General features: G+C 38.3%; 2 protein-coding genes across 6 annotated transcripts in view; one reads left to right on the forward strand and one right to left on the reverse strand.

The window, feature by feature from the left end:
* The window catches only part of st8sia6 (ST8 alpha-N-acetyl-neuraminide alpha-2,8-sialyltransferase 6), a 69,422-nt gene that overhangs the window by 44,449 nt on the left and 4,583 nt on the right, over nucleotides 1–20,390 (forward strand). For 2 of the 5 annotated variants that reach the window (XR_013196768.1, XR_013196771.1), the window contains exon 9: nucleotides 11,454–12,961. The exons of 2 other annotated variants lie outside the window; for them this stretch is intronic. The gene's annotated coding sequence lies outside the window, so the exon portion shown is untranslated. Of the gene's footprint in view, nucleotides 1–11,453; nucleotides 12,962–20,390 lie in introns of those variants that run through there. One more of the 5 variants, XR_013196766.1, reaches the window with a different exon arrangement.
* Nucleotides 1–20,390, reverse strand: part of gjc1 (gap junction protein gamma 1) — a 37,514-nt gene that overhangs the window by 6,825 nt on the left and 10,299 nt on the right. The window lies entirely within an intron of this gene.

A 20,390-nucleotide genomic window follows, 5' to 3' on the forward strand; every position in this document is an offset into this window, starting at 1 on the left:
CTAGTGTGAGCATGGGTGTGGTCTCAAGGAGAAAAGTGATTGCAACAGACGCCTCCAACCTAGGTTGGGGAGGTCTGTGCGAGGGCAGGCCTGCCTCTGGTCGAGCTCGGAGAAGCGCCTACATATCAACTGCCTCGAAATGAGAGCGGTCTTTCTAGCCCTGAAAACCTTCCTCAAAGACCTGGCGGGCCACCACGTCTTGGTTCGAACAGACAACATGTAACGTTTGTTACCTTCAGACAGCTCTAATATTATTAAAACTGTAATTTTAATAATGTGGTTTTATTAGTTTGTAAAGGCTAAATTAATCCCCTGGTTGGGATTTCCTGGTTCACAGCAGTGGCACATAATACGACACATACCATATCTACTGAGAGACACAAGGTAAAAGTCCCATCCTGTTCACAGAAATACTGACTTCAAGTCAAGTCAGGTCAAACAGCACTGATGTATTCGCCTGTTAAGTCACACAAGCACACGCCATGGAAGTTGTACTCACACATACTCGACATTCTGTCTTTCGTGCCTTTCCTTGTCTGCCTTTCCTCTTCTCATTTCTGCATCCTTCTCTTTTGAAGAGCAGTCTTGGAGATCAGAGACAACTGACCTTACAGCAACACAAGAGACCTACACACACATACTGTATGAGTGTACACAAGCATGTGTCGCAATGAAGAATGCGCGAGGGGGAGACTCTCAAAAGCGCACAATAGCCCTTTACCCCAAAAAACTGGGTCAGAGAGGGTTGTGGTTTGAGGGGGGAGTGTTATAGTTTTGATGTGGGAGGCTGGGTGGGTTAATATCCCTGACGGCAGGGGAACAGTCAATGATGAGGGGAGAACAAGAGAAGAAAGCCAAAATTACAGATGATGTTCAGCCTGTAACAAGAAACCAAGATTTCTGCAACCTCCTTCCTCTACACACACAAACACAAAGACATGCACACTTGTCACAGATTAGCGAGTAAGCAATATCACTCCCATAACCTTATCGCCTACCCCCTCTACTTCCTCTCTGAAGCCTCTCTCTCTCTAGCACTTTTACAGCACACTGCTGGAAGGAAGGGAACTTCTTGATGCTTGCTCTTCTATTCATCTGACCATCTTTGGTCATGGCTTAAATTAGAGCTTCCAGCGATCTCCAGCGGTCACATTCTTATACAAACCCTGTTTTCCCCCTCGTTCTTATCTCTCCCACTCTCTCTTTATGTGTTTCTCTCACAGTAAAGAGTGAGGTGAGATTACAATCGTAGGATTTCACAGCTACTTCCACAGACAGTCAGGGAAAAATCTCATTAAATTCGACACATTCCCCAAGTGTGATAAGGAAACAATAATTTAATATGAGTACATTAGTTTGTAGACTGTGAGGCGTTCCTGTGTTGGAATGTTTAATGAAAACATTTTCCCAGAAATTATGATGTTATGGAAGACGTTTGTTGTAGATTTTGGCTCGGGAATCAATGCGAAATACTTCTCAGTCAACATGAAATGTTATTAATTCATGACAGAATCTGATAATGCCTGCACAATAAAGGTTTTATATTTTGCTCTACCATATAGACCCTTGTTCTGTGCTTTTAACGTTTTGGGTGAATTATCCATTTAAATCAACAACAAGAAGCTCCTAAAAACAAAAAGATTGCCAAATTTAAAACAAAGAACAGTGTTTTTACACTCTTTTCAGTGATTTTTTATATATATATATATATATATATATATATATATATATATAGTTTCTTTCACAAAATGTCAGAAGACATTCGTAGAGCCATCAAAATCTTGTTTTATTGACTTTAAAATTCATTGTAATGTACTGGTTACAAAACGGTGCAAAAGAAGAGAAAAAGAAAAAGTACCAAAACAAAAGACATTGTGAATAATGAATGGGAAACTAGGAAATTACTGAATTCTGGATATCAGATTATTTCTCCAGGGATACCAAACCAGAACTAACTCAGCCACAGAAAATGGCTGAGTTAAAAAACCTGAAGATGTAATGCACTTTTGAGCACATTATATACCCGCTCTGCGAAGGCAGAGCAGCTGCTGCAAAGTCCTTTCATAGAAACAGACCAAACAATTTTATAATAACGGGTCTCACACAATCTTAATTCAAACTTCACTACATAAACATATGAAATCAAATTCCCCATAAAGCAATAATAAAAACAAACTCAAACACACAAAAATACACTTTATGCACAACACATTCAAATGAACAAACGATCCAAACAAATAGTGTCCCAAAACCTACATTCACATAATTCCCGGCAAAAGATATAAAGAATATCAGGAAATGCCAAGCCCTTTTAATAACAGGCCTCTGACCCATTATAATCGTCGCCAGCTGGAGTGCCCTTGAGAGCCACCAGAGGGGACTCCACATCAGAATATTGTCATTCCTTAACAAACTACATTTCTCATAACTCACTGCCCGGACTCATCATCCCTGATTGGATCCACCTGTGTCTCATTACCTTTTCAGTCTCTGCCTATTTAAACCATGTACACTCATTCATTCCCTGCGAAATCTTGTTTAGTGTTTCTATTGCAATTCCAAGATAATTCCAAAATAAACTGCATTTGGATCCTCAACCTTTGTGTCTCAGAGGAGTACGTGAAACCCATGCTGCAGTCAGAAAATTTTTTTAAACCCATATCTCTGTCTAATTGTTGTTTTATTCAATTACTAGCATGTACTCTAGTAACAAATTATTGGCACCATCACTCCTCATATTTAATGCGTGCATAAAGAGTGCAATGTACCACCTAATACAAATATTAAAGTAAAATAATATTAAAGAAACAAAATAAATAAATATATACATAGAAATGTATAAACAAATAAAACATTAATCTCTCAAAAGGAAACGAAGGAAAAAATATTTAAATATTTATAAAAGAGTAATGTGAGGTGGAAATTTGACTACGTTTTTGATTCCATAAAAAGAACTGGTTCAGAGAGTCATTCATTATGTTCTCTATCAGTCGGGCATTCTCGGTGTACGTCATGGCCGACGAATAAGAATCTCGCCAGAGAGCCAATCTACTCAATGAACATTGGCATGCAATGATTTGCAGCAGCTGCTCTGCCTTGCAGAGTGGGTATATAATGAGCAGCAGTTGCATTGCATCTTCAGCTTTTCTCTTCAGAGCCGAGCGTTTCATGTATGCTCTTGTCTGGAAGCAGTGTCTTCTGAACGAGCAAGATCCTTAAGGAGAACCTCTCAATTTAATCGGTGTTGGTGTCATGGGACGGCAGCGAGGTCGATTTCCTCTTTTTTTCTTATTGTTTGCCTTTCATTGAGCAAAAAAAAAAAAAAACAGCTTGCAGCTGGTAACTGCGCTGTTCAGAGTGCTGAAAAGCTGGTAAGAGTTGTGCCTTCAATGAGAGTGAGTGCAAACTAAAGGCTGCAATTCCCTGTCAGTGTTGCCGCTACCTTTCCCCCTGTGTGCTTCAGCACAGAGTGAGCGAGACTCCTAAAAGAGCTTACATCGGTGTGAGTTGCGACTTTATAAAGATGACATTCCACCCGAGTGTTTCTGGATGCGGTCGTTTCCTGTCCTCACTGACTGCTACAATCACGGTCTCGCATGCCTGGGCAAACATGTTGAGACTGTGTTGGAGGGTGGTTCATGGTTTCGTACAGGAACATGACCACGTTGACACGCCGGTAGCGACTCTTCTTTCTCCGGAAAGCTTGAGTCCCCTCTGTTGTTGGCTAGCCGCCGCTTGTGTGTAAAAACACAGCTGCAGGTCTGCTCAACACCCTGGGAGATCATAAAGATCAGCGAGAGCCTCCGCCGGCCAAAACCCGGACGGGTCTCTCACTCCTCAGCGTGTTGTGTGCCGTCGAGCTGCCGGGCTAAAGCCAGTGCTCGCTCAGCGCTCTAGGTGCGTAGTCCCCTTGCCTATTCTCCTTTGCAGAGCCCTCGCTATTGGCCAGGAGAGGTCTACTTCGGTAGAATAGCTTGGGTGACCTGAGCGGTGAGAGCTTCTCCTCCGGGGAACCAACCCCCTAGGGCCCCTATGCCTCTAGCGCATCACAAGCCATGCAGCTTCTGGATGGGATTGCTGGTCCTTAAAAAAAATAAATAAAAAAAATATGGGGGAACCTAGCGTTCCATTCAGGGCACCAGCTGAGGATCAGATGTCGATGGCTACATTGGAGGGCTGTTATGCTCTGGAAATGAGGGTGATGCTGAGCTTCCCACTGCAATTGTGTGTGCTTATGCTGACTCAGATTCAGAGTTGACAGCCATGCTTTCGCGGATGCGCATTGAAAAACTGGGCAGTATGGAGCTATATTGGTGCCAAAAATATGGAGTGTCAAAAGTGCTGAAATCTGCAGTTTTCCTCTCTCATTAGCCTCAATGGTGGGGTGGCTGTGCGCAGACCTTAATGCACAAGGGCAGTTCTGAGCCGGGGTTGAGCTATGCATGTGGACTAACCGTGACAAGGTCACTGCGCAGGCCCCTTGGCCAGACGATGTCCACCTTGCTAGTTCAGAAGCAACCCTGGCTAACCTTGCAGAGGTCCGAGAGGTCATCAAAGTACGCTTTCTCGACACTACCATCTCATATGTAGCGAATGTGAAAACATTGGCCTGCACATGTGTGCACGTAGTGTCTAATGACATGGATTCATTGATTCTAATGACATGGCTTATGTCTAATGACATTTTGTCTTATATGGATTCAAGGTTTTCTAAACAAAACTTATCATCAAAAGATGGAGCAAATCCGACGCTGGGCGACACCTAACACGTTCGTTAGGTTTTATAGCCTACGTATAGAGCCCTCTCCTCCCGGGTTCTCACCCTAAATGGGTAGAAGCACTGAGAGGCCCGGCTCTGTCTGCTTGCTGCGCCCTATTGTGCGCCTATATTGCTGAAGAGTGAAAAACTTGAGTCCTCCACCACCCTCGGAGCCGGACGTGGCGGAGCATCCGGTGCCAGGCCTTTATCAGTTGAATCCTTGACAAACAGATCTAGGCTGGGTGCCATATGTGCGACCCTGCGGGGATCCCCATATGTGTATTCTTCCTCGGTTGCTCCTAAACGGAACTCTTACCCTTGGGCTAAGTCACCACAGTATTTCATATGCAGTATATCCTTCGGGTTAGTCCATATGTATATCTCCACATAACTTCTTCGGGGAAGAATGTGGCTTCCGCAGCGTTCTCCTTCCTAACGGAAAGGGCATGCTTTTCCAGTGTTATCCAATAGTCGTAGTGTATGGGTTATCACGGAACAACAGTGACAGACACTCAAGGCAAGAAGGAGGCTTGCACAGGGCACTGGAAGGGGGCAGGAGCTGTGGCGCTTTGGTAGGGATTTCTATTTGTCGGTCACGAGTCACGACGCACGTAGAGAGTGACCGACTGATAGGGAACGTCTCATTTACGTATGGTAACCCTCGTTCCCTGAAGGAGGGAATAGAGACGTACGTCCCGTCGCCACAACTCCTGTACCCGCTGCGTGGCCGGGTCACCTGCTCGGCTCCTCAGCGAAAACCTGAAGATGTAATGCACTTGCTGCTCATTATATATCTGCTCTGCGGAGGCAGAGCAGCTGCTGCAAATCATTCCATGCCAAGGTTCATGGCTTGTTTAGTTACACTCAAAGTAGATTGGCTTTCTGGCGAGATTCCTATTCGTCGGTCACGACGAACGCCTCCAAGTACACTGATCACGCTGTTTGTTTCATACTGTGGATTTAGCGGTGTTGCAGTGTCACTGAATAAGTAGTGCAGGAAACTTTCAGAGTGTTTTACTACTGTATTCTGTCTGCATTAAGAATTCGGTTACAGGGGCCGAGTGACATAAATAAATATATATAAATCAATTATGAATTCCAAGATGGGTTATGGTTCCCTAGATCCCCAACCGTAGTCTGTCAATTTATAATGCTACAAATATATTTCTTTACAATTCAAGCATTTTAATGCAGGCAGTTAGGTTTATTTGCCCAGAAATATGTATTTGATCATTTAAATTGGTAAATTTGTAAAACATTTTGGACAGCCTACTATACAAACACAATGTAAAAACCTCAATTTTGTGTTTAATCATCCAAAGTGATCCATTAGCCTATGCTATTTTGATAGATGATGACTACTGTGGTTGAATCAGACCAGCCTGACAATATCAAACATGCTTTTGCATTTTTTGATTTTTTATCTGTTGGTATTTGCTAGAATCCATAATACCCTGTATCTTAACAAGAAGTCCAGGACCTCCAGCAAAAAAATAGTCCCACAACATCCAAACAAGATCCAGCGGTATATTTAACCGTGGGTATGGGGTACTTGTTATCCCAGTTTGCACCAAACCCATCAGGGGCCTCATTTATAAAACTGTGCGTAGAATCCTTACTAAAAGTGTTCGGGCACCCGAAAGCCAAAAATGGCGTACGCAAACAACCACCCCTCCACCCCGAAATAACCATATATGGAGCATACAACGCCTAGTTTTACTATGCATATCCTCATCTGCATATCATTTGCATATGATTATTCATCCACGTGATAACATGTTTAACGGTTCCAGACATTACGAAAATCTGAAATACAGATGTCATTAGTAAAAAATATTTAATAGCCTATCTTTGCCTTGTTTTTCAATAAATCAAATAGTGTAAAATACATTTCAGAGAAAGTTTTTCTCAATCTTTTCCACTGGCCAAATAGTATTTTTAATTGATTTATATTTTTAATAGAAAAAGATAGTTTTGTGCAAATAATGCACAACAAGGTCTATTTTCTCAGACAATCTGCTATTATCATGATAAGCAATTTATCTCTGTAGTTAAAACATTAAAACACAGCATGCCAGAGAAAAGTGTTCAAAAGCATTGAATCCACAACAAATATTTATATTTATTGAATATAAAAATGTTGTAACTTCTCAGTAATGATTTCATGTAGTTTAAGTGTTTAACACCATTAATGAGAATGGCATATTTATTTATGTATATTTATATACATATAAATGTTTATATCAGAAAGTAAAACATAGTTTAAATCATTCTTTTATTTATTTAAACTGTATTGTGAACATAGTGTATAGTGTGTAAGCGTCCCAACCCCCATAGATGTAAAAGATGATGAAAAGATTAACAGTGTTGGTACATTTCACCAGGCTCGATGCCAACAGGGCGCGATGCAATATTTGCAACAAGATAATTGCTGCCAAGACCAGAACACGACAAATCTGATGCACCGTGCTCTAAACTTAAGAGCAAAAAGTTGCTCCGTCTTCGACTGCAAGAAGAGCATCACAAAATTAACCGAAACTCGGCGTATAGGCTAGTTGCCTCACAGACATGAGGAATAGGCCTATAGAAAGCTTGAAATCTCTACTTTTAAATGAACCAATTCGAATAGAAAACAAATACTCTCTGATTATGTAATCCAAATGAAATGTGCATTTCTTTCTATAGGTGCGTGTGCGTTAATTAGACTGCAAAGATGACGAGTCAGCATCGTCAACATCTTTGCAGCCAACACTGACTCACAAAACACTAGTTCATTAATAAACAATATGTCAATATGTCTCCTTGCTATATTTTCCCTACACATTCCTGATCATTAGTTCAGTCAGGACCACTATTGTCAAATACGATTGACAATTAGCATACATTTTGGATTGGCGGTATGGTTCCGTTCTGGGCGAAAACACCCTGCGCATCCATGCAGCCTAGCATGGAAAATAGCACGGAGAGCAGCAATACCCCCCCCCTTAGGGTAAATAGAACAGAACCAACATGAATGCATGCAATATCGTTAATTCAAGATTTTGAAGTACAACATAATTCGAGAATTTATTCTGATTCAAGGGGAAAACCAAATCCTGACTGACGAGAGGAGGAGCTGGGGGTGGAGGAGGGTAATTAGCTCCTGAGAAACGCGATAGCTGCGGATAATACTGAAGGAGCTTATATATGTATACAGTGATAGGCGTCGTATTCCTATAGGTAGACGTGGTTCAGCTGAGAGTCAGCTGATGCGAGCTTGACTAACGTGACCTGTCAGAACTAAGGTGATGCTTGATGTTACTTTTGAAAGTGCTTTGCGGCAAGCTTTATGCGTCCACTTGAGTGCGAGGCATATATCCCCCCCCCCCCGCCCCCGCCCCCAAGTGTCATTGAGTCTGTAAAAAAGTCAAATCAAGGTATCGTATCGGTCTCGATATCGAACATCTTTGAACAATACCCAGCCCTATATGCAGTGATTTTACATTTGATTACTTTATGTTGATAAAGAAGACTTCTCTGTTTTTTATTTTTATTATTTATTTCACAGGAATGCTATATTTTTTAAGCTCTAAGTTTTTCCTAATCACCTTTAAGAGAAGGAATGGAATATGTTACACATGTTGCTTGCCAATAAATAAAGAGTTGTCAATTCATGATACTTTCTCATCTTTACATTTTTTTACACTTAAAGTTCATTGTTGTTAAGAGTATCTAAATAACCCCAGTGGGTCTATTTGAAGCCTTCTTTTATCGTGTAGTATTATTTATTTATCGGTGATCAGTATCGGCCAATTCTACACTTAGGAAATACTTTGTATATGATTCTGTATGTATAGAGGGGAGGTGTACTGGAGTGTAAAAATAATGTGTTGAAGCACAGCTTGAGGCGTTTGTAAGCGTCATGAATACACAGTTACTCACACATAAACCCTGCTAAATACATAACGAACAGAGAAGGAGAAAGATTGTCATACCTCTACCTCCCCAGGCATCCCAGCACCCGCCTGTGTACCTAACACTTTTTAATAAGTGGTGGGAGGGCAGATATTTAATTAGTGTTAAGAAGGCAGACATCGCTGTGAAGAACACATTGGGAGGTGTGTAGTATTAAAATGTTTGCTGTTACAATATGAGATAAATGCGGTGAGTTTTACACAAATTTTGCACAAACAGCAGCAAATATTTACCAACATTTGGTGTGCTTGCTTGCTAGCGTGGTATGTTTATTAAGGGACATAAAAACTAGCTGGAGTTTATTGCTGGAGATCATTACAATTCACTACCTATTATGTCTATAATCCCTGATAAAACCCACAGCACACAGCCCTTAATCAAACTTTAGCGGTTAAATATAGAACATCAGTGTATTCAATCATCAAATATTAATTTAATGATTAATTAAAACATTAAAGTTTAGTAACAAGATGCAGAAACACACAGACTTTCTCTTTTATATCTGCAAGAGGCAATTCATCTTTCCATTATTTATTTTATATTCCATTTTTGAGGCATTAAAGGGATTGTTCACCCAAAAATGAAAATTCTGTCAGTATTTACTCACCCTCATGTTGTTCCAACCTCGTAAGACCTTCGTTCATCTTCGGAACATGAATTAAGATATTTTTTATGAAATCTGAGAGCTGGATCACTCCTCCATAGGCTTCTTCAGGGATTGAAACTTGCCAGCCCCGAAAAGTTATTAAAGACATCGTTAAAATAGTCAAAGTGACTACAGTGGCTCAATCTTAAGTTTATCAAGCGGCGAGAATACTTTTTGTGCGCAAAAACAAACAAAAATGATGTCTTTTTTTAACTATTTATTTCCTTCTCTGTGGGCCTCTAGTCAGTTAACGTAGTGTGATAGCGTAGAGCTACGTCACATGTAGGCTCACTATTTGCCAACGCTGGTCGTGTGTGATGCGTGTGACGTACAACAACAGAAGCTTACGCTATTATACTAGTGAACTGAGTCGAGGCCCACAGAGATGGAAATGAATAGTTGAAATAAAGTTGTTATTTTTGTTTGTTTTTGCACACAAAAAGTATGCTCGTCGCTTGATAAACTTAAGATTGAGCCACTTTAGTCACTTGGACTATTTTAACGATGTCTTTAATAACTTTTCGGGGCTGGCAAGTTTCAATCCCTGAAGAAGCCTATGGAGGAGTGATCCAGCTCTCAGATTTCATCAAAAATATCTTAATTCGTGTTCTGGAGATGAAGGAAGGTCTTACAGGGTTGGAACAACATGAGGGTGAGTAAATACTGACAGAATTTTCATTTTTGGGTGAACTAACCCTTTAACCTCTTTGATTCTTCCCACTAACTCAAATTTTTTCAATGCATTCACTAGAAAAAACTCCCATTCATTTGTTCAATGGCCCACATTGTTATGTTGAGTTGCATCCACAAATGATTAAGCTTTCAGATTAAGATTTCAAAACTTTGAATTTCAAAACTCTTTTAGAAATTGTAGTCCGGGACTTGATTTTGTTGCAGTTTGCTATTGCTGTGAACTCACATGAGTGACAGCTTGTACCGCCCTCACCCTGGTGAACATGTCAGAAAAGTGAAGAGATGTCGTTTTAGAGATGGAACTTATTCTTATTTCGGAGTACAAAGATGTGCACAGATAAATCCCTCTCTAGCTCCCTTTCTTGGTCTCTCTCTAACACACAGTTGCAAACAGCAATCTTTGTCATATACCACAGTCAGCTTTAAACCTTTAGAAAACTCATCAAAAAATGACTTTGTTCCAGAAACATTTTTGTTATGCTGGTTTAAAGTCTCTTCACATCCTGATAGCAATCAAAAAGTTAAGTGATATAAATGTATTTATATCTATATATATCATCTGTGCAAGGCATAGGACCATAAAATGTTCGTCCAATCATTGCATTCGGTCTGCTCTTTAAGTTATGTTCATTATTATTGTAATGTTATGTGCTTTTAGACATGAGGAAGTTTAATTAGCGTCTCTCGTCTCATGACGCTTTGCAGACTCTGCTGTGTTTTGTGTTTTGAAGAAGGCGTTGCTTTGGAGACACTCTGAAGGGAGGGTGGGATCTCATGCTTTCAAAGCTAACTTGCTATTACTAGATGCTCTGAAAATTCCCATCACTACCAATAAGAAATTAGGTGAGATATTAGGTACATGTTGACTATATAGTCAAGTCATCCTCATTTATATAGCGTTTTTAACAATGTAGATTGTTTCAAAGCAGCTTTTTAGAGACATAAACATATAATTTAAGGTAACAGATTGGTTTGGTTTTATAGTGGTTCTTGAATAATGTTATTTCCAGCTAAAGTTAGTTTCGATTGATTCACTTCCGTCGAAATGGTCATTGGTTATTAAATTAGGGGCCGCTAAGATGACGGCGTTGTCTCTAAACAGACTTTAAACGCGAACCTGTGATAGACGATAGCAGGAAGAAGATTAATCAAAACACCTTCAGGGGAAAAATAGCTGTTGATTACATCATGAAAATACCTCATAAATGGCAAAGTTTGAGTCAGCTAAATGTGTGTTTTCTTTCTAAGTATGTTTTTCATACTGACACCCTGACAACTTTGATTACTGACAGGCTTTTAGGCAAAAAATATACATATTGTTACGTCCAGAGCCGTAAGGTTTTGTTTGTGTGCCCAAGCTGTGCTCTGTTTCTCTCTCTCGCTCCCTGTCTCTCTTTGTAGGAGAAATGGTTTCCACCTGATGCCAATAATCAATGCCCTGCTGTGATTGGATGCTGGTAGTAGTAGTAGTCGTCCCACTCTCACTCTATGATTAAGACTTAAAAGGCAGAATTTGGGATTCGGGACAACAGCTTAGATTTCAGGACTGTCCCGAATTTTTCGGGGCCTCTGGTCACCCCAACCCACCCAATTAATTGAGGCTGTGTTCCTATGTCTTTTCATGTATGATTTTATTTTATATATATTTTTCCTTGCCTAATGCATAAAATGTTCAGAAATATGTTTTATTATTATGTTGTTTTCCCTGAGGGACGAAAATAATAAAGAATTGCTTCGATGAGTGCTGACGTCACATGCGCACCAGCTCATTAAAGTGAGAGATGTGAGCCACATGTGTGGCTATCGTTAATCTAATCCATCGTCGTCAATATTTTTCTAAATAGATGTCTGAACTGTTTTATTTTATTAGTTAAGTCACAATTGTTTCATATTTTCATAAATAATGTTTAATTTTGTGTTTGTTCATATAAGAAACTGTCAGGACTGGTTTGATCTTCAGCCTTTCTGCTGTGTTTATCTTGTGTCTTGATTGTCAGTTCACCTCACTCTACGTCACAGCTGAATCCTATCCTAATTAGTGCTCTCACTCTCAGTGCTCACATGTTTCCCATTTTCTGCACTGAATTTCTCCACTACTTATGCTTCTCTCTTTCTTTGTTTCTTTGTCAGTGTGTCTTGGTTTCCGTCTGCTTCATCACTGTCCCCTTGCCTGAAAGTCCTGTTTTGGTTGCTTCTAGACCCTTTAAAGCCTTGTCTGATTATTTATTTTGTTTTGTGGTTTTATTTGCCTAGCCCTAGTTCCTGTTTCCTATCTCATCTCAGCTTTTTCATCCAGTTTGTGACCCCCTGCTCTCGTCCTGGATTATTGCCTTGGCTTTTTCCCTGAAACGGTTTGTCCGCTACTGGTTTTGACCTCAGCCTGTCCATTGGATTTCGCCTCTGTCTCGCTCCCTTACTTGGTGGCTCAGCTACCAGTTTATTTTGTTTTGTATTGTGTTCCTTCAACCTTTTTGGACAATAAATCCTATCTTCAGTTGATCTGCTCTTTGGTTCCTGTTGTCTCTGCTCCACCTTAACACTGTGGTCTTAATGCTGTTCATAATTGAGTATAAAGTGTGCAATAGAATACATGTAAAGCGTTTATGCTGTAGTAGTATACTTGTTAAAACCACTGGAGGAATTGCGTCATCTGGGAAGTGGACTCTGCATTCATGAGGAAAAAGATTCATTATCATTCATTCCTGCAAAGACTGTAGTAGGCATGGTGTGTTTGACATCGGCTGCGGCTGGATGTAAACGATCGGCGAGAGTTACTTCGTGCAGGTCGGAGGAGCTGCAAACAGAGACATGAAGTCGGACTCTTTCTGGTTCCCATAGTTACCGCTCACTTGGTGTTTGCATACTTTACCCCACCTGAAGTGAAATAAATGCAATATTTGCCAAATACACAGATGTTTCAGAGCCATTTTCATTCAGTACTTTATGTACTGCTTCATACAGCCTCTGTTTGAACAAGAATAAAGTTCAACATAAGCCTACAACTACTATCAATGAAGTGGAATCTACGATTTTTAATCAGTTTTATTTTGATAAACATAATACATCGCGACTACATGAAAAGAGTATTTACTGTTATAAAAAACTGATTTGTGAGTTTTAGTGGAACTAAAGGTGTGAGAATAAACACGAAAGAAACATGATCATTGTCATGCGGTGAATTCGGGCAATCGTGGAACAGCTGTGTCGTCATCAGAGCTCGTGCAACCGCTCTTGAGAAGCTGCGCTGGCTGAGTTCTCAGGCCAATCTCGAATTGCTCTCGTGGCACTTTGATGGCATACGTCACAGTCACGTGGCGTCAGTGCTGTATCAAGTCAGACAAAATTTCGAACCGGCATGAACTGCTTCAAGTCAGAAGCCGAACGGTCTTTGCAGAGCTGCATGAAGTCGAACAAGCTTAACCACTTCCACACGAACTTGTGTGGAAGTTCTGGCTCGCCCTCTTTTTAGAAGAACATCAGGAGATAAGTTGTTAATGAATCTTATTGTAAATTGTTTTATTGTGTATTAAGTGGAATACATCAAATTGTCTTGTCTGCATGCTTAAAGTGATTCTTAATTGTAGCGGGTATGGGGTGGAACATATATGATTTAATAGGAATGACGGGCATCAAAATCTTTTGTTTATTTGTGATAATCTTAGCAATTTATTATTATTGTCTAACCTGTATTATGACTGATAATTGCTTTGTTCCTTTTTTGTAAGTTTTGGACAAAAGCATCTTCAAAATATGTAGCCTAAAATGTAATAATAATAATTATTATTATTTGAGTATATAACTATATTCACTTAGTAATACAGTAATATTTTTGCCATAAAATAATTTATGAATGCTTTATTTTTAAGCAAAAATTATGCAAATCATTTAGGCCTATTTTATCCAAAACTGTAAAAGGTTAGGTTATAGCCTATAAAAATAAAGCATTGATAAATTATTTTATGACAAACATATTACTGTATTACTAAGTGAACTCATTTATAGTTATAAACTCAAATAATAATAATAATATTACATTTTAGGCTACATAGAAAATGCTTTTGTCCAAAACTTACAAAAAAGGAACAAAGCAATTATCAGTCATAATACAGGTTAGACAATAATAATAAATTGCTAAGATTATCACAAATAAACAAAAGATTTTGATGCACGTCATTCATATTAAATCATATATGTTCCACCCCATACCCGCTACAATTGAGAATCACTTGAAGCATGCAGACGCAGTTAAGACAATTTGATGTATTCCACTACACAATAAAAATTATTGTCTAACCTGTATTATGATTAAATTATCCATTTAAAAAAAAAAAAAGTTTATAAACACAATGCAATGTGTACGTATCCTACGTATCCCGCACCGTAACAGATTGCCTGGTTGAATCTGCCGGCACAGACTGGGGGAGGAGCTACAAATCCGTGAGTACAGTTTACAAACCCGTGGGAACGGATTGCGAAAGCGTGGGCACGGTTTATGAATCTGAGAGTGGTTTATAAACTGAGCGGACAGATTGCAAAACCGTCGCCACGGATTGTTTTTTTTTCTCTCACAGGTGACTTCCCGGGCTCCGTACTTTCACACAAACTGAATTTTTGAGTCAGTTACATTGCACTCAGTCTTCAGTGTACACAGGTTGATTCTTTATTTTATTTTTCCTTTGATTGTCATTGATGAATGATATATTTTGTTTCCAAGTGGTGATTTGTAAAGGGCAAAGATATTCTCCTGTGATGTGTGCAATGTAATACGTGCATGTTGAATTGAAGTGAAAGGGAAATTTCAGTGAATACAGTTACTGTTCAGTGAACTGAATGTTTCATTCATCAATTCATTTTATTATTATTCATTAATTCATTTTATTTCATATTTTATTTTATTAATTGATTTAATTATTATTATTTTTTATTTATCTAGTTAGTACTGTAGACAACAATTTAAGCAAGTGCAGAATGCAGACACATATTTAAAATTATTAATCATTTTTTTCTTTTGATTAATGCAAGGTGTGAGAACCCGAACCAGGGACTCCAGATACTATCATAAGTTGTGATTATGTATTTGGTGAGCTCAGACCAAAGTAGATATTTTTTCCTCCTTTTCTTTTTACGGTTTTAAAACGTACTAATGGGTTACACTCTCATTAAGGATAACTCAAGATCTTTTGGTGGGGGAACATCTGCTCAGTTTTAACTAATTTTAGGGTAAAATGATTAATGATCCCCTACGGAAGTCACACACACACACCAGCGTTTACACATTTATGGTGTGTTTGTGTTCAACTGCTGTAAGTCTAATACGCTGAATCCCCTCAGAGACACTGTTAATTAAACAGACAGACTGGCATGTCCTGCTGAAGCTCTGGGGGAAGCTGGAAGTGTATAATGTATCATTGCACAACTATGTCAATGGAGTGCTGTTACCTGGACAGAGATGCTAGTTGAAAATCACACATGGGGCGAAAAGCTGTGCTGAGAATTTGCAGAGACAAGATGTGTCATTAGAGAAAGAAGGAGCCACAAAGGAATACAAAGAAATCAACACATCCCTCTATCACTTTGTTCTGGCTAAGTGCAAGATAAAAAAAACATACGAGTGAATAGTGATTTGAGGCTGGTTCTTCTTAAGAAATTTGTCTGAATCAAACTCATGAGTCTCACTGGTCTGAAACATAATCAGCTCAGTGAGTTGACAACTTACTCAGTGCACAAGATATGTCCAACTTAAAATGAGGACTGTTTCTTTCAAAAAGTAACAATAAAAATGCAAATTTGTATTATTTCCATTTTGCATTAATTAATTTAAATTAAACCAATTAGATTCTTCGCGAAATGTGACATACATAAATATTTTCTTATTTCAGTTTTGTCATTTTAAATTTGACGTAAACTACTGTTAAAAAATTTTCAGGTCATAAAGAAATTATTTTATTCAGCAAGGATGCATTAAATTAAAAAGTGGCAGTTATTCATCAGATAATCCAGAATTTTTTTCTTATCAGTTTACACAAAAATATTAAACCACACAACTGTTTTAAACATTGATAATTCTAAGATATATTTTTTCAAAACATTAACAAACTAAATTATTACAAAACTTTTTTTAACGGTCGTCTATTTACTTTTCTCACACAGTAAAGGGTCCATGTTTTTCAGTACTTCCTGTCTCACAGCAATTCCTGGGACCACAACAATCCAACAACAAAACTGTAGAACAAAGCAATTAGAGCAGTAGTGGGCTTGTGGTTCAAAATAACAAGCTTCAAAACTATTACACTAGAAAGTGCAAGTGTGTACACTTACGTGTGACGTTTGTGTATACGTGTGTGTTTTTGGAAAGCCCAGCTAAGGCAATGTGCTCTTTACAGTAGAGCTCCTTCAGGCATAAGATTTAAATGGCATAATTCACATTATTTAACAGAAAACACACACACACACACACACACGCACGCACGCGCACGCACGCACGCACGCACGCACGCACCCACACACACACACACACACACACACACACACACACACACACACACACACACACACACACACACACACACACACACACACAAACACACACACACACACACACACACACACACACACACACACACACACACACACACACACACACACACACACACACACACACACACACACACACAATGCATCCAGGCAATTTTTGTCCATTTGTAAGACAGCAGTGAGGTGACAGAGGGAATCCAGAGGCAAGAAGAGAATGCCAGCACAAGTGCTCCAGAGAAGCATTTTATAAATGAATGCAATAATAATATTTCCCAGCATTTCTATGAATGGTAATGTACTGTGATGAAAAAAAGAAAGTGGCCAGCAGAGATGTCATTTTTAAACACAGAGCATGGTTGAAGATAACCGTGTATATTTAAAACTGAGGTCAAACCAAACCTCTCTCTCACTCTCTCATCTATCTATATAAACACACACATCCACACAAACACTGGAGCTTATTCATCAAACCATGCAGAAATTGTAAATGTCTTGGGGGGAAGAGAGACAGACTGCTCTGAATAGACACACGCTACAGCCATTTACATACACAATACTGCTCACATTCATGTACGTTTAACAGAAAACGCCATTATTTTACATCTATAATCCTCACACACACATGTGCACCATGCATGCACACATATTATATGCTTCATCTTAAAAGAGAACTGTTAGAAAAATGGATCACAGACTGTGTATGTACTCTATGTGTCTATGAAAAAAGGGTGAACGGGATTAATCTCCCCAGCAACCCTTCCCCCAATCCCTTTCTCTCAACTCTCCCTCGTCCCTTATTCATCTGTTCATCTGCGCCTGTGTGTCACTGTTAACTTCATCCATCCTCTTCCTCTCGCCTTCACCATCTTTTCCATCTAAGAGGATTTTTTGGTGTTATGCAAAGCATGTTTGCTGGATTGGTAACTTCATAGCAGAACAGTGTAAATCAAATTAGACACACTTTCTCCAAAACTCTGATAAAGAGCCCTTCACCCACTTTTTCAAGTTTCATGACAGGCATCTATTGATGATACAGTGAATGACCAGTGTAAGCACATCTCAAGAAGGTGTGTAGTTCAGCAAAAAATATGAATTGATGAATTAAATGAATAAAAAAAGAGCTGAGATGTGCAGCAAAACAAAAGTTCATACAAAATCTACTCAAAATCACACACCCCTTTACACCCTGTGAAACATAATTCATTTATCATTGGCAGGTTTATAAACACTTACATTCAAAAGTTTAGGGTCGTAAGGTATTTTAATGTTTTTGAAGTCTCTTACGCTCAACAAGGCTACATTAAGTTAATGAAACGGTAATAATATTTTACAATATTGCTGTTTAAAATAACTATTTTCCATTTTAATATATTTAAAAATGTAATTTATTCTTGTTTCGGCGAAGCTGAATATTCAGTAGACATTAGACACAAGTCATGACCCTTCAGAAATCAGTCTAATATGCTGATTTTATGCTCAAGAAGCATTTCTTATTATTATCATTGTTGAAAATAGCTGTGCTGATTAATGTTTTGTGGAAACCATTAACTTAAATTCAGGATTCTTTAATGAATAGAAAGTTCAAAAGAATAGCATTAAAAAAAAAAAATCTTTTGTACACATGTAGCTAATTCTTCTGATTCTTACGATATGACTTCCACCATGAATTTTACGATTGGAACCTGCTGAGGTGAAAAGTCACTCTATTGTACTTCATTGCCAAAGACAATTTTTACTTGCATTTGCCACCCTGCTCACGTCCTTTGCCTTCATCATCCCTATCTCACCCTAGATGTCCATTATCATCTGCTGCTTCACCCTAATCTCCATTCTGCATCTCTGATCATTATTCAGCCACCATAGACCAGTACTGTACTCTTATGAGTCTATGACCCTCTGACATTGTGCTTGTCCTGCAATGTAAAAATTGGTTCATTATGTGTAGAATGTAATATTAATTCTAAAACATGTATGTTTTATTTTTTACACAGTAAATATGCTTACACTAACACACAGGTCCTGCTAATGATGTGGTGGAGTATGCGCTGCTAAAAAGAAAAGTAAAAATGCCTCATGATTCATAGGATTGTGCAATATCAAAAAATACACACACACAAACACTTAGATAGATTATAGTATTGATTGCTGTCATTTCTGGAGCTCTTGTCTTTATTAGACTGCTGTTAAATTGATGAGAATCAAAGCGATAATCGTTAACGGTTACACAAACACACTTAAATACACAAGCTAGAATCTGGAAACCATGTTGTTGTCTGAAGGTATTAATATGATAAATATAATAATTAATACAATATAAACTTGCTGTAATGATACACAAACAAGCATTAGACATTGTTTAAAATCCATCACCACCTTAAACTGCTTGTTATAATGACCAAATATCTATGCTCAGAGCCCACAGGATTAAAATCCCTACAGCTCAGCGTTCTGGCAAATTATCAATCATTAGCAACATTTTTTTTTGATTACAACATTATACCTATATATTTTGCATTCAGAATGACGTAAACAACTGATCCGTAAAAACAAACTGAGCTTTTGAAGTATAAATGGGGAAGTTTATCAAGAACTGCACTGTACAATGGCTACTGACCTGAGAGGCCATTTCTGTCACTCCATGAATTTTTGACCAACGAGGCTGATGAGACAGAATGGAGAAAAAAAAATGTTGCTGTTGTAGTCAATCAACAAGTTACTCAAGTCATTATATATTTGTTATAATATTTCTATATAATTTCAATTCAAAAAATGTAACAATAAAACCATGCGTGAACAGCAGAGAAAATAATACTACTAGTCTTTGACTATTGTTTCCTAGTTTTATACCAGTGTGATAAAGCTTAATTTTTAATGACTGTTTTATTAAAATACAACAAATCCTATTTATGAATCAGTATCTTTAAGTACACATTGTCATACAAGTCAAAAGTTTGAGGTCATGCTGTTCTTTTTAACTTGAGCTAAACAAAAAAACATTACAAAAATCCAGAGAAATCATGGATTACACAAAAATATTAAGCAGCACAACTGTTTTCAACATTGACCATAATGAGAAATGTTTCTTGAGCATCAAATCATCATCATGTTAAAATTATTTCTGAAGGATCATGTGACACTGAAGACCGGAGTAATGATGCTGAAAATTCAGCTTTGAAATCACAGGAATGAATTAAACTTTAAAATAGATTAAATAAGAAAACTTATTTTAATAATACTTCACAAGGTTGTTTTTACTGTATTTTTGATTGAATAAATACAGCCTGAGTGAACATAAGAGACTTCTTTCAAAAACATTAAAAAACAAAAATCTTTTGAAAAGATTCAATAAGTAATTCATTTTACTGATTGACAAAGCAACAAGTCATTGGTCTTTTTGAATGATTCAGTAAAAGAAAAGGCTGATAAGAGTCATTCGTGTGTGAATCGGACTGCGTTTGAGCACTGTATTTTTGTGTGCAGCCAGTAAAGACATGATGAAGTGTTGTTTACTTATTGTCTTGGCATAATCTTTTCTTCAGCTAGTCTTAAAATCTCATCACATTCACCTTCAAACACACAACCTAGGTAATATATTTCCGTTGTTGTGAAGCAGCACTGCCCCTAAATAGCGATGCAGAAAACAATGCTGTATACACACACACACACACACACACACACACACACACACACACACACACACACACACACACACACACACACACACACACACACACACACACACACACACACACACACACACACACATACATAATTGATCAGTTAGTGAATTAACTCAGGGGAACT

The sequence above is a fragment of the Siphateles boraxobius genome, unplaced genomic scaffold, assembly GCF_051911475.1.
Source record: "Siphateles boraxobius isolate OS27281-9 unplaced genomic scaffold, OSU_SipBor_1 66, whole genome shotgun sequence".
Taxonomy (NCBI): Eukaryota; Metazoa; Chordata; class Actinopteri; order Cypriniformes; family Leuciscidae; genus Siphateles; species Siphateles boraxobius.